The following is a 15,176-nucleotide window of genomic DNA, read 5'->3' as shown; positions in this document are numbered from 1 at the left end:
CCCTGTGTATTGCAGTAGGTTCTTGTTGGTTACCTACTATATATACAATAATTATATATATATATACACACACATATATATACACACACAATTTAGCTATACAGTTTCTTAAAAATGACATCTACTCTCTTAACACACTTTTAAGTGCACCATACAGCATGGTTAACTGGAGGTGCACTGTATATAACAGAGTTCTAGAACTCTGCACTTGGCATAACTGGAACTTTACACCTATTAAACAGCAACCCCTCATTTCCCTCCTCTCTCCAGCCCCTGGTACCCTCCATTCTATTTTCTGCTTCTATCAGAAGCAGACTACGGCTGCTTGGGGTTAATAGATACAAACTATTGCCTTTGGAGCGGATTAGCAATGAGATCCTGCTGTGTAGCACTGGGAACTATGTCTGGTTACCTGTGATGAGGCATGATAATGTGTGAAAATAGAATGTGTACGTGTATGTGTAACTGGGTCCCCAAGCTGTACAGTAGAAAAAAAAATTGTAATGGGGAAATAACAATTAAAAGAAAGAAAGAAGGAAAGAAGGAAGGAAGGAGACTGTAAGTCTGACCCTCTTGGACACCTTCTCTAAGTGGAATCATGCAGTATCTGTCTTTCTGTGAAGGGCTTATCTCACTTAACATCATGTTCTCAGGATCCATCCCTGTCGTCACATGTGCCAGGATTTCCTTCTTTTTTCAAGGCTGAATAACATCCCATTGTGTGTATACATCACATCTTCTTCATCCATCCATCTGTTGAAGGACACCTAGGTTGTTTCCATCTCACGTCTTGTGAATGAGCGGCAATGCACATGGGTATGCAAACATCCCTTTGAGATCCTGATTTCAATTCTTTTCCATACACACCCAGAAGGAGAATTGCTGGAGCACAGGGTAGTTCTATTTTTAATTGCTCGAGGACCCTCCATACTGTTTTCCATGGCAGCTACACTTTTACATTCCTAGAAACAGTGAACAAAGCTTCCAATTTCTCCACAGCCTTCCTAACACTTGTTATTTTTTGTTTGATAACAGTCATCCCAACTGGTGTGAAGTATTATTTCCCTGTAGTTCCGATTTCGAATTTCCCTAATGATTGGTGATGTTGAACATGCTTTCAAGCATCTGTCAGCCACTTGTATCCTCTTTGGATAAATGTCTACTCAAGTCTAAATCAGGTTATTTGATTTTTTTTTTGCTATTGAGTTATAGGATTTCCTTATATTTTTTGGATACTAATCCCTTATCAGATATGTGGTTTGCAAATACACAGTTTAATCTAGAGCAGTGTCTTGTGACTTTTCCGAATATAAGATTTTCACACATCCATATCAGAGGTCAGCAAGATAAGTGTCTATGGGCCAAATCTGGCCCAACATCCGCTGAATTTCATTGACACGCAGCCACGTCCATTTGCTTAGGGGTAGGCTATGGCTGCTCGGAAGCTACCTGCTAGAGTTCAGTAGTTGCAAGAGAGACCACAGAGCCCACAAGTTGAAAACATTTACTACCCGCCCTTTTCAGAGAAAGTTTGCTAAATCCTGGCATACAGGATCAAGACAAAAGCATACGCTGGCGTTCTCTTGTGGTGCAGCTGGTTAAGGATCTGGCACTGTCACTGCAGGGGCTTGGGTCGCTGCTGTAGCTTAGGTTCAGTCCCTGGCCTGGGAACTTCCAAAGGCTGTGGGTGTGGTCCAAAAAATAAAGCAAAAGCCTATTATCTGTTTTGGCCCCAGTCATGTGACAGGAAGGACAATCCTGAGTCAGACTATTCTGTTTAAACATTACGATTCTTGTGACTGGGAACAACCTGAAAATCCAAGCTCCAGGAGTATGTTACTGATGAGTCTCTGGTGCTACCGGGAGGCACCTATTCATACACAGTTGGGGTGGGCATTCGTGGTTCTCACTCTGTGGCCCTCCTTCCTCCCTTCTCTAACAGCCATTCAACCTGTCCACCCCTCAGACAGCCAATCAACGTGCCCACCCCCATACAGCCAATCACCACCACCCCCATACAGCCAATCACCACCACCCCCCTATACAGCCAATCACCACCCCCCATCCTTCCAGCCACTCCAGTCACAACGCAAGCAAGTGATATCAGGCTACCAAAAAGTGAATTTTCCGGGACTTTCCAGCTGGTTTTCAGAAAAGATGCTCTCTTTGCACTGGGGTTGTTCAGAGAGCTGCTATGGGACCCCCTGAGCAGCCACGAATTAAGTGAAGGAGGAGGGTCAGCCAGAACCCCAGGGTCATTGTTTGAATCCTGGATCCAGAATTCCAGCAATAACCTAGACTCCCAGACACATGAGGCCATAAATTCTCGTTTTTGCTTAAGCTAGTTAGATTTGCATTTCTGTCACTTGCTACCCAAGGATTTCTGAGTCCTGCGGTTGTGATCTTTTCATGTTCATATATCATTTTCCATGTTTCTACATTACCTTAATAACACCACCTTTAATGGGTACATAACCCATTAGATGGGACAAACCTGACCCAGCCTGCTGACACAAAGCAGACCTCACTGGGTACCATAATCCTGACTTGGCAAGACTTGCATACAGCAGACAAAACGAGTAGGCACCATGATGCCCTGGGCAGCCCATGTCATGCAGGGGATCACCTCCAGCCAAACAGGTGCCCACCTAACCAACAAGCCCAGGTACTGCCAGCCTGGCACCAATGCTCAGTGAGACTATCTTCCCAGTGTCAATAACTTACAGCTTGTGGGCGTTTAGCTCTGAAAACCCTACTCCATCTTCCCCTGCCCAGACTTTGTCCCTCACAGACAAGACTCTATGCCGCTGGATTCCCCACCTAGCCCTAAAAACTTTCCCACTTAGTGCTCAATCTTTGGTCTCTTAGTTTTTTTGTTTGTTTGTTTGTTTTTTTGTTTTTTTCCTTTAACAGAGTGTTTATTACTTGTGTTTATTTGCAAGCTTTTCCCTCAAGGAGGCAAGTTTCAGATTAAGGCAGGTACCAGGTTGGCCTGGCCACCCCAATCACCCCAGTGCCTGGGACCAGAGCAGGGCCCAGGGCCCAATGCCCATTTGCTGGGTGGGTAAATTCAATGAATGAGTGAATGTATCCTAAGTGGCAGCCACTACACCATTTCTCACAAACACTGCCTCTTTCTACAGCTACACCAGCTTCCTTCTGGCAAAAGACGCTCCCAGAGCTTGCGGTCAGCCGTGTGGGACGGAATTTGAAGACAGACCCATGTTAGGAAAGGCTCCACTTTGGCGAAGGCTCCTTGGACCTGCCGGCTGCTGATGGGGCTGGGAAGAGAGTGCACGGAAGGCCATCTGTCACGTGTCCCTGACACGAAGTTGCTCAAGGGTTACTGTTCCCTTTTGCCCACGGGAAACAGCCCTTCTTGTGCCCACACAGGGGGCGCAGGCCAAGCCCTCATGTCGGCATGGCCCGTCCCTGCACCCTGAGGCCTCTGGCCTCCTCCATTTGCTCTTGTGGAAGCCCTGGCCAGAGATGATGGTGCCTGTTTTCTCAGGTTACGCCTGAGGGAACCAAGGCTGAACAGGAACGACCCTCTGCCGAGGAAGGGTTACAGTGATAAAGAAGGAGGCCGTCAGGCTGAGGCAGCCTACGGACACAAACCACAGTCAAAGCCTATGACAGCCTCAAGGCTATGAAATCAAAACACCAAGGACAGGAGTTTCCGTCGTGGCGCAGCGGAAATGAATCCGACTAGGAACCATGAGGTTGCAGGTTCGATCCCTGGCCTCGTTCCGTGGGTTAAGGATCTGGCATTGCCGTGAGCTGTGGTGTAGGTCGCCAATGCGCCTCGGATCTGGCATTGCTGTGGTTCTGGCTCAAGCCGGCAGCTGCAGCTCTGATTCGACCCCCTAGCCTGGGAACCTCCATATGCCACATGGGTGCAGCCCTTAAATGAAAAAAAGACAAAAAACAAAACAAACGAACAAAAAAAACCCCACTAAGGACAGCCGATCACAAACAGCCAATCTGGCCTTAAGCGGCAGTCAATGGAATAATTTCCTTTCTTTGCTTCCGCACTTTCTCTACTTGTCTTTCCCCAGCTCCTGTCAGCCAATCCTCAACAGCTTCCAGTTTGGCACTGCCTGATTGGAATCAATTTTGCTCCAATAAACTCTTAAAAATTTCAAGAGCCCCATCTTTTTTTTTTTTTTTTTAATAGCCATACCTGCAGTATATGGATTTTCCCCGGCCAGGGATTGAAATTGAGCTGCAGACTCGACCTACACCACAGCCGCAGCAATGCTGGATCCTTTAACCCACTGTGCTGGGCCAAAGATTGAACCTGGGCCTCCACAGTGACCCAAGTGGCTGCAGTCAGGTTCTTAACCAACCACACCACAGCGGGAACTCCTCCCTCAGTTTATCTTTAACAAAAGTGACTGGAGCTCAGATTTTTTTCAACCCTTGATCCCCCCTCTTGCAATCACCCATGGTCAAGGATGGACCAAGTGGCCTCAGCAAAGGACTGGGAGTCTGGCAAAAGCCTGCTCCCTCTGACCTCAGGGCCCTCTGGCCTGGGCATCTACATTGCTAGGTAGATGTCAGCAGTATCAGCCAACACTCTTCATTGCTGACACTGAGGGGCCTGCCCACGTGGACAGAAAGCCATTCTAAGCCCTCTTTCAGCCCCCACAGCTCCTGCATGGTTAGGGCCTCTGGCTAGGAAGCTCCAGGTTCTTTTACTTCTTTCTGCTTGTTGTTGCTTTTACTTTTATTGAAGTTTCTCAATAACAAAACTTCCTTCTGGTCTTTCCAGCAAGACATTGGGCTCTGAAATCTATACACGTCATTTAGATTACAAAAAAGAAATACATATATATTTAAATGTAAAACAATGTTTGGGGGAGCTCCCTGGTGGCTCAGAGGGGTAAGGATCCAGTGTTGTCATGGTTGGCTCAGGTGGCTTCTGTGGCGAAGGTTTGATCCCTGGCCCTGGAACTTCTGCATGCTCTGGGCACAGCCAAACAACAACAACAACAACAACCAAAAAAACAAAAATCCTGTTTTTCAAATGCCTTGGTTTCAACACCACCTCCCCAAACAAAATTTTCTACTGAGTGTTTTCTGCTTTTCAACAGTAGAGCAACTTTGTAACTTATTGTCCAAACAGGAACCCTTTTAGGAAAGAAATGGGGAGTTCCCTGGTGACTCAGCAGGTTAAGGATCTTGCGTTGTCACTGCTATGGCTCTGGTCACTGCCGTGGCACAGGTTCGTTCCCTGGCCCCAGGACTTCTGCTTGCCATGAGCGCAGCCGAGGGAAAAAAAAAAAAAAAGGAATGAAAAGGGACACTACTAATTTTTTTTTTTTTTTTTTTTTTTGTCTTTCTGTCTTTCCTAGGGCCGTACCCATGGCAGGTGGAGGTTCCCAAGCTAGGGGTCTAATCGGAGCTGTAGCCACCAGCCTACACCAGAGCCAGAGCAACGCCGGATCCAAGTCACGTCTGAGACCTACACCACAGCTCATGGCAACGCCGGATCTTTGACCCACTGAGCGAGGCCAGGGATCGAACATGCAACCTCATGGGTCCCTAGTCGGATTCGTTAACCACTGAGCCATGACAGGAACTCCAGGACACTATTAATCTTGACACTATCCATATGATCACTCTTCTTTGAGAGAGTCACCATTTCTCGATGGGGCCCAGGAGAATGTGGCAAACCACTTCCAGACAGCAAATTGCCTTCGGGCATATTAATGTCAGGCGCTGGCAGAGTCAACAGCCATGCAGTCCACTTTTAAATAAAGAAGATCCTCTTTGCTCTGCTCTCCGGCACTGGAGCTTGAGTGTCTAACAGAAGCAGAGTGTTTTCCTGCTTACTGCCCAAGAAACCAAAGGATCCAGCTTTAAAGATCTTTATTTTCCACAGTACTTCTAATGTGCTGGGACCAAACCTTGCTAGTCCTTGAATTTTCTCTGGGGGTAAGGGGTGGGGTGTCTTGTCTCAGAACAAAGAGGGCTAGGGAGATGGCTGAGGCCATCCCTGATGCCAGGCAGGGCCACACCCACCGTTCCAGATGCAATCGAATCTCTGCCCTTTATTTTAAACCTTCAGAGGAAATCGTGCCACCTCCCGGGTGAGTCAGTCCAGAGTTTAACTGAGACCTTCAGGGCCAGGCACCCCTTCTTCCAGTCCACCCTTGACCTGCTCCTCCAGCTTGTCATCTAGGCAGCCTCCGTCTCCTGGAAGGGGGGTATTTTCTCTGCAGACCAGAAGGTCCTCTCTGGGCCCAGAAAATGCTCAGGACGTGAAACAGAAAAACACACGCACACACACACACACCTCCCTCCTCCCTGGCTCAGCACCCTCCCCTCCCGGCCTTTTAATCCCCAGGCAGATCATAAATGGAAAGACAGGAAATGCAAGATGCAATGCTTGAGCCATTTCCATCTCAACTCCAGCCCTCCCCCCCGCCCAGCCTCTCCTCCCTCGACAGACAGACAACCCATTAAGAGCTCACTCATAATAGTCTTTCCTGTAAGAACTTGTAAACAGCATCCTTGGAGCTTCAACTTGGGTATTTCCCAGCTCACTTGCTTCCATTTTCCTTTGTCATGGCCCGTTCCCAGGGGAAGTGGGGAGGCCGAGAGGAGGGTCTCGTTCCCCCCCAACCCACCACCTCACCTAACCTTCCCCCTCGTCCCTCCTTCAGCCACCCTGAAATTGAAGGGTCTTCCCCTTGAACAGGGCTTCTGTCACTCAGCGTGGCGCGTTACTTTCTGTTCCTTTGAAGGAAGCCCTTCCATTTAGTGTGCTGGAGACTGCAGATAACGCCTGCCACCACTTTCATTCCAGCACATTTCGACTGCTAAGTATTCATACACAGCTCTTGCCAGTTCTCAGCATTAAATGAACAAAATCTGTGCCTGCTGACATTATGTTTTAAGGAAATCCTGTGCCTGCAAAACTGCTATTTCTTTAAAGGAGAACGTATTTTTATTACCTAACTTCAAGTCTGCAAGGCAAATGCATACGCGATGGAAAAGAACATGGGCCCCAAACTCAGGATTTGATCAGGTAACATAATTGAGTAAAAGGGACTCATTATGGAGCAAGAGGGAAGAGTGGGGTCTGTGGTGAAATGTAGAGCCTGAAACCTTGCCCCCAAAGAGGCAACCAATTTTCAACTGTAGACAAATGATGCTTTGTAAAAATTTTTACTTCGTATTGCCAAAATTTCCAATTTTCTTTTTGTCTTTTTTTTTTTTTTTTTTTTTTGTCTTTTTTTGCCTTTTCTAGGGCCGCTCTCGCGGCATATGGAGATTCCCAAGCTAGGGGTCTAATCGGAGCCGTAGCCATAGCCACCGGCCTACACCAGAGCCACAGCAATGCGGGATCCGAGCCATGTCTGAAACCTACACCATAGCTCATGGCAACGCCGGATCCTTAACCCACTAAGCGAGGCCAGGGATTGAACCTGCAACCTCATGGTTCCTAGTCAGATTAGTTAACCACTGTGCCATGACGGGAACTCCCCAAAACTTCCAATTTTCTAAGAGAAATCGCAAGTCAGGAATGTTAAATGAGACTTTCTGATATTTAAAATAGCGCACGAGCTCAAGAGTTTACAACCCATGGACTAAATGATAAATAGCCCGTGCTGCACCTGGGCCCCAGCACTGTTGGGCACAGTCACCACCTGCACAGAGAACACAATGCCAGGAGCAGCACCACAGCCTATGCGGTGGGGGAGGGCCAGGCATTAGGCCAAAGGCAGATGCAAACACTACTCCTCAAAGCCCAGCTCCTCTGGAGGCTGTGGCCTCCTGGGACACTTTCTGGAAGAGATCTGATTTTTTAGGAAGGAAACAATCAGGAAGTAGGATTCACTCTAAGGAGCTCCCTTGTGGTGCAGCAGGTTAAGGATCCGGAGTTGTCACTGCAGTGGCTCAGGTCGCTTCTGTGATGAGGGTTCGATACTTGGGCTGGGAGCTTCCACATGCTGTGGGCATAGCCAAAAAAATGAATAAATAAATAAAAATAAAAGGATTCACTCTGGGGTAATTCACTTTATTCAAGTTCACTTTACAAAAATTCACTTCACAGCGAGTTTTGCCAAATGGATCTATAAGAGATAGGATGGGCAACAGCCTTTTCCCAGTAAAAACATACAAGATAGACTGAGCATAAAGCCCTTAACTAGCTCACAGGCCCCTGTGATTGAACAGAAACCATTACTTAAATAAATAATCCTACAAAACAAAAGCCTATACCTTCCCTCCCAAACTCAAAGCAGGGGAGTGGGAGGAAAAGGGAGCTTGAGAGTCATAATCCCTTGCTTGGTTTTAAACAACTGACACAGGATGCTGGGAAGCTACTGATCCTCTTTAAGCCTCAATTTCCTCATCTGTAAAATGGAGATAACAACTGCACTCTCCCATCAGGGTCCCTGGAAGGGATGAGAGACAAAGCACCGCAGGCTGGAGAATGGTGGCAGAGGGAGGACCACGTTTGTGTAACAGAAAGGGAAGCGGGAAATAGAAATACTAGCGGGAGGGAACAGCCAGTGAGAATGTATTTAGTACTTAGTACAGGGCCCTTGCCCACTTTAAGTAACCAAGAAAAAGTTAGTTCTTTGAGGGTTTTTTTTGGGGGGGGGTCTTTTGTCTTTTTAGGGCTGCACCTACAGCATATGGCAGTTCCCAATCTAGGGGTCAAATCGGAGCTGTAGTCGCTGGCCCACACCACAGCTCACAGCAACGCCAGGTCCTTAACCCACTGAGCAAGGCCAGGGATCAAACCCGCAACCTCATGGATACTAGTTGGCTTCATTCGAACTCCCAGGTTAGCTCTTAATTAAGACAGCCCCCTCCCATGGCTGAGGCTGGCAGTGACTTGCAGGTTCCAGAGGGTAGAAGCAGGATCTCCCAGGGCAGGTTACAACAGGGCTGGACTCACTTCATATTGCCAAACTTCCAATTTTCTGGAAACTTCCAATTTCCTGCTCCCTCTGGGAACAGCCAGGCCCAGAGTCACTCTCTGGCCTCTGGCCAAGATGTAAGGCAGCCCCACGCCAGTCCCAGGCTTCCTGAATCTTCAGCCTGTATGCCCTGGGCTCCACCTCATCCTGTCCTGGTGGAGAGTGACTTTCAGCTTTCCTGGCAGGGCAGTGAGAGCTGAGGTTGCAGCTGAGCCTGAGGAAGAAGGAGGCCCTTGGCTCCCAGGCTGGACTATCTAGTCTAACTGTCCAGAGTCCCACTTTGGGCCCCCAAACCAGCTGAAACCATCCATCAGCCTTTAGCCAACAGCCTGCCTCCAGGGTGCTCCTGGATTCATAGTTTATCCCAAAGGTAAGCACCTTCTGTATACAGACACAGGACAAAGAGCAATAAAAAGGCACAGGCCCTGGCCTCCCACAATCCACTTTTATTTCTAACAGTAAATCCTAAATAGAACACATTTTCAGGAAAAGAAAAAAAAAAAAAAAAGTGTCAGAAATTACTCAAGCAGATGTCCTGCACCTTCATATTAAAACGATTCATGCTTTTGGTTATTGAACCAATTCACGAGTTTGGGGGAGTTTAAGCAGCCCAAGTGTGTCTTGTAATGAGCCCTCAATGAAAAAAAAAAATGTCACATACTCCCACTCCACAGCATCCATAACAGGTCCAGCCAGCCCACAAACAGTAGTACACTAGGTTTTTTCCTTCACTGAGGAACGAATTTACATAGACTTAACGGTGTGATTTTGTTTTTAAACCTTAGCCTTTTGCATTAACATTTTCCAATTATTTACATGCTGGTGAATCCCAGGATATGGTTTTCCAACGCTAATAGACAAGTCAAATTGCCATTATTCTCTGTCCCTAATGCTCCTTCTCCTGATTTGCTTATTTAATATAAATCTATGGTGAAGAACATCACAGTCAATGAAAGCCTGATTTAGAAATTAGTTATCACCCATCCTGGGCTTCCAAGTTAAATTTAAGGCACACTAGCATTTCAAATCTGTCTGGGAAAAAAGAAAAAAAAGAAAAAAAAAAAAACTCAAAATATATTTCTGCCTCTTAGGGACTGTGGAACTTGGGTAGAATTCCTAAATCCTCTGGGCCTCAGTTTCATCATTGATAACATGGGAAGGTCTGTACCTACTCCACAGGGTTGTAGTAGGGAAATAAGACATGCAAAGTAAGTATTAGCTACTTTGATTAATATTTTTTTCAAAACCATTGTGAGAGAGTGGAACGTGGTGGTTAAAGAGGAACAGGGTCTGGGGGCCTGGGTTCAAGCCCCAACTTTTCCATTCATAACTGTGGCCTTGAGTAAGTTAAGGAATCTCTCTGCGCCTTAGCTGTGGAATTGGGATAAAAACAGTATCTACTTCAAAAGGCAGTTATCAGGAGAGCTCTGGCATGCATAAGCACTGTACTAAGTTTATAGCTATTTTAATGATAATAAAAACAAAGGCTTATCAGAGGTGTTTCCCTCTCAGTGGGGAACTGGCTACATAATGAGTTTATGAACATGTCCAGACTCCCACAAGGAAGCGGATTTGGGATCAAATCAATGCCTGTGTAGACACATCCACTTCCGGACTCACACACAGCTATTGTTCCTAACACCTTGGGTTCACATTTCCATGGTGACCAGCAGGTTTGTTTACTGGTTTCCTGTTTTGTTTTTGTTTTTGTTTTGTTTTTGTTTTTGCTACAGCTGGAGTCCCACAAGGGCAGCCAAGTTGGAGACTGTATTGTTTGCGGCAAACATCAAATACACCTGCCCGTATGCTCAGGCAAAGCCTGGGACAAATGTTCACCTAGCCTTCCTTAACTCAAGGCATGCCTTCTAGGGCCAGGTATCTCTTAAAGACATGGCTTCTAACCTTGAGTGGGTCAACAGCTTTTGACTGTTAGTGTCAGGTCATCAGGTCACCCAAACAGGAAGCCCAGGGTTATGCATACAACTCCCAGGATGGCTGGAGACCCACATCAAATAAAAGTGTTGAAGAATCTCTCTCTCTCTCTCTCTCACTCCCTTTCCCTTCCTCCCTCCCTCCCCCTCTCCCTCTCTCCCCCTCTCTCTCTCCTCCTCTCTCTCTCTCTCCCATGTTATTCTCAAGCAGGCTGTGGGAGGATGATGAAGAGCCACCAGCAGCTTCAGGCTTCCCTTCCGCCAACCCCCAGCAGTAGAAGAGCAGCCCTTCCTGGACCATGAATCACATCCTCAACTCTGGTCTCTAAAGTCAAGAAGAGAAGTAGTGCTCTGACTGGCCAGTGCTGGGTCACATGCTCACCAACAGAGCCAATGAGAAGTTACTCCCACCCGATCTCAAGGATTGAATATGGGGGAGGAGTGGTCCTCCAGGAGAAATGAAGGTGCTGTTATCAGAAGAAGGAATGGGTGCTAGACAGGGAAAAACAACAGAGCCACCTGCTCCCACGTTTCTTCAAAGCTGCTGCTTGTCTGTGCCTCACCAAAACTCACCTCTGGCCTGAGGGTCTCTACAGGCTCCGAGGCTCCATGCTGGCCATTCCTCCATTCGGTAAGGCCCAAACCATGCCTACATCTTTCCCCAGAACCAGCAACGTCTTTCCAGCTGCTCTACAATGTCACCTGGATTTAGACTTAATAGTTTTGTCCTTTCACACACCTCCATGTCCCATCAAGTGCCAAGTTCTATAGATTCAGCCTCCAAAGCCATGCTTACCCACCCTCTTCTGGGGAGAACCCTGGTCCGCATCGCCGTACTTCTCAGAACTATGGGGTATTTAACTCACAGCCTCTGCTGCCAGATCCAGGGTCTTCCGGCTCAGCCAGTATCAGCCTCTGCTGCTGAAAAATTCAGCGACTCCATTTTGCCTAAAAATTTAACTCCCAACCTCTCTGCCTGGCATTCAGGGACCTTCCCACCTCCCAGATGCTTGTCCACTTTTCCAGCCTTCCTGCTCCCTGATGCCCAGTCATAACTCCAGGCACCAGGCAAACCAGCACCTCGTGCCATTCCTCACAGTCACCACTATTTGGCTCTGCCCTCCCCACTGCCAGGAACCTGTCTTCCTCGTTTTCCATCCGGTAACCTCATAAGGGGGCGTTCTTCCCACAACACTGGCTATAGGGTCAGAGCCAAGCTCCAACACTGTCCTGATGCACAACTTTAGACGAGCACATTAGCCTTTCTGTCAGATTTGTCATGTGCAAATGACAATGACACCCAACTCACTGGATTGAAGGGAAAAGTACCTCTCTAGGAAGCTCCCTTCGCAGAGCCTGGCACCCAGCAGGGGCTCTGTGAATGATGGCTTCACACGATCAGCCACCAGACCCCATGGTCCCGATCCAAATGCCAACTCTGCGAAGGCTTCGCTGAACGCCCCCTCTGAGACCTCTATGTTATGTAACTGGTCACATACCTGTCCTTCCCCAATTTGACTTGATCACCGAACTCCCTGAAGGGGAGGAGCACTCTCTTTCATCTTTACATTCCTAAAACACCTCACCTGGCCTTGCCCGCCTGGGAGGGGCTTGAATCATGCCCGGGAAAATGACTCTGACATCCCACAGTATTCCTGCTCATTAGCTGGTCATCGGTTCATTACACAGAGCTGACAGGACCCCGGCCCCAGGCACATCCCTGGCTACAAGATTCCAGACAGCCACCGTGTCTCTTCATCAGCTCCCTAGCCTGTCATAGGAGAATCCAAGTATCACCTCCCACCAACTGCTACAGGAGGATAAGATAAGCAAACAGTGCCGGTTGCTGTTGAAGCAAACACACAGTGCCACACACCCAGAAGAACCCCGCCTAACAAAGCAGGCGCCCCAGGGGAGATTTAGATCAACCCCAATGCTGCTCAGGGCATGAGGAAGAATTCCATTCTCCACACTTGCCTCCTCCTCCCACCTGCAAAAGTTCCCATCGTGGCAAAGCAGAAAGGAATCTGATGAGTATCCATGAGGATGCAGGTTCGATCCCTGGCCTCACTCAGTGGGTTAAGGATCCGGCGTTGCCGTGAGCTGTGGTGTAGGTCGCAAACACAGCTTGGATCTGATGCTGCTGTGGCTGTGGTGTATGCCCACAGCTACAGCTCCAATTCAACCCCTAGCCTGGGAACTTCCATATGCTGCAGGCCTGGCCTAAAAAGCAAAAAAAAAAAAAAAAAAAAAAAAAAAACTACCACCCAGAGGGCCTGTCTGCCTTATATACCAAAGCCAACAATAAGAATGTAAGCTTTTCCCAAAAATCAAATGCATATTTGAAAGACAAAGACACTTCATCACCTAGCAGAGACAAAAAAAAAAGTGCACTAAATACACTAAGGCATTTATTCACAGTTTCAGTCAAACTAATCAGTCAACAAATGAGTCCAAGAAGAAATTTTGAGAATCATTTGAGCAAGATGGCTGGAATAATCTTATGACTTATCACAGTGAAATGCTAAGAAGGACAACCCTTGGTGAGATCCAGAGGGCCTGGCATGTTCATTTTTTTTAATGATTTATTTCTTTATGTTCCCATCAAATGGCCTTACATTTATAAGACACAAACTGTCATCCCCCTCCAATGGAAATCTTTGTTTTTCTAATTATAATAAAGGCTCACTGCATAAAACTCAGGTTTTTGCAACCTCCATTCACTATGTTGTGATCATCTCTCCGTGTCAGTAAGAATAGATTCCCAAAATTCTTCATGACTACATATGAGCCCATTCTTTAAATATGCCACAATTCTTTTTTACGGCTGCTCTTTCAGCATATGAAGGTTCCCAGGCTGGGGGTGGAATTGGAGCTGTAGCTGCTGGCCTACGCCACAGCCACAGCAACATCAGATCCAAGCCTCGTCTTCGACCTACACCACAGCTCACGGCAATGCCAGATCCTTAACCCACTGAGCGAGACCAGGGATTGAACCTGCAACCTCATGGTTCCTAGTCGGATTCATTTCTGTTGCGCCACAACAGGAACTCCCACAATTCATTTTATCAAGCCTCTACCAAAGGTCACTGAAACTGTTTCCGATGTCTATTATAAATACCCTTTACTGAACAAGCTCCTGCATAGCACTTGTGCATTGATTTTGCCTCTTTCCAGAAAATATTTTAGAAATGGAACGTGAAGGCCAAGGGTTACACAATTTTAAGCTTTTTGATGTATATACTGCCAAACACTCCTTAAGAAAGACTTACTAATTTACACTCCTATCAGTAGTGGAAATACAATGTTTGAAAGAACTTATTTACCCACACTTCCTTAAAGAGGCATTATCGATGTTTAAAATCTCTGCCCGTCAAAGATTATGCATATATAAGATTCTGCTTTCTAGTGAGATCGAGGGTAACTTCTTGTATCCTCACATACTGCACATCTCTTTTTTCCCCCTAGAAACCACCTCCCCACTTACAACCCCATCCCCTCTGGCTGTAACCAGAGCCACCAACCATGTCTTCTGACTTCCCCCCATGGCCTGCAATCTAAGAATTGATGCCTGCGATCTATCCTCACTGTGGAAGAGAGATCCACTGACAGAACGCAGGCCAATAGGAGTCATTCCTCAGGATTTGTCTTATCAGAATGGAGAGGGAAATACCAGCCTCCCTGCAGTGGTGGAAGCAATAAGATGCAAAACCCAGATACGTTTCTCCAACACAGGGAGAAAGCTGTGAGGACATGGGAAGTGGGTAGATGAAGAAGCAGATGTGAGCGATGGAGAGAATGGGTGTCCAAGTTCCAGGTCACAGGGACCCTGAGGCCATTCTGGCCCCTGAACTCCCCACCCTCCCCATGAGGTGCAAAGTGCCCAGTATCCTCCCAGATGAGCTCCTATTGGTCTGCATCATCCTTGTTCAGACCAAATTCCTGTTGCTTGAACCCAAGACTCCTGCCTAATTAATATTATCTTCTTTACACTTCTTTCTTCTTTTATGAATTTCTTCATGTTCTTTACCCACTTCGCTACTGGATATTTCCTCTTTCTGAATGATTCTTTTTTTGGACCACACCTGGGGCCTGCAGAAGTTCCAGGACCAGGGATGGAACCCGTGCCACAGCAGTGACAATCTTGGATCCTTAATCTGCACAGCCACCAGAGAATCCTCTGAATGATTTTTATGAGAGTATCATCTAAAGGAAGGCTATTTTCTCAGCTCCTCACTTGACTTTTAACTTTTATTATGACCTTTTTTTATTTTGCACCATCCAATATGTGGATATTTTTTCCTTA

At 47.0% G+C, this 15,176-nt stretch overlaps 1 protein-coding gene and 1 long non-coding RNA gene across 3 annotated transcripts in view; both read right to left on the bottom strand.

Moving 5' to 3' along the window:
- The window catches only part of GRK5 (G protein-coupled receptor kinase 5), a 233,900-nt gene that overhangs the window by 198,603 nt on the left and 20,121 nt on the right, over positions 1–15,176 (bottom strand). The window lies entirely within an intron of this gene.
- Positions 10,633–15,173, bottom strand: LOC146397097 (uncharacterized). The gene is made up of 2 exons (XR_014827074.1): positions 13,875–15,173; positions 10,633–12,940 (listed from the first exon to the last, which is right to left on the bottom strand). It is a non-coding gene; the product is annotated as an uncharacterized LOC146397097 (long non-coding RNA).

This window comes from Sus scrofa, chromosome 14, assembly GCF_054392235.1.
Source record: "Sus scrofa isolate SSC_HxYL_T2T_F1_AM1 chromosome 14, Sscrofa_HxYL_maternal_Yorkshire_Landrace_v2.0, whole genome shotgun sequence".
Taxonomy (NCBI): Eukaryota; Metazoa; Chordata; class Mammalia; order Artiodactyla; family Suidae; genus Sus; species Sus scrofa.
Note: the sequence above shows the minus strand (reverse complement) of the source record. Positions and strands in the feature narration are given on the sequence as shown.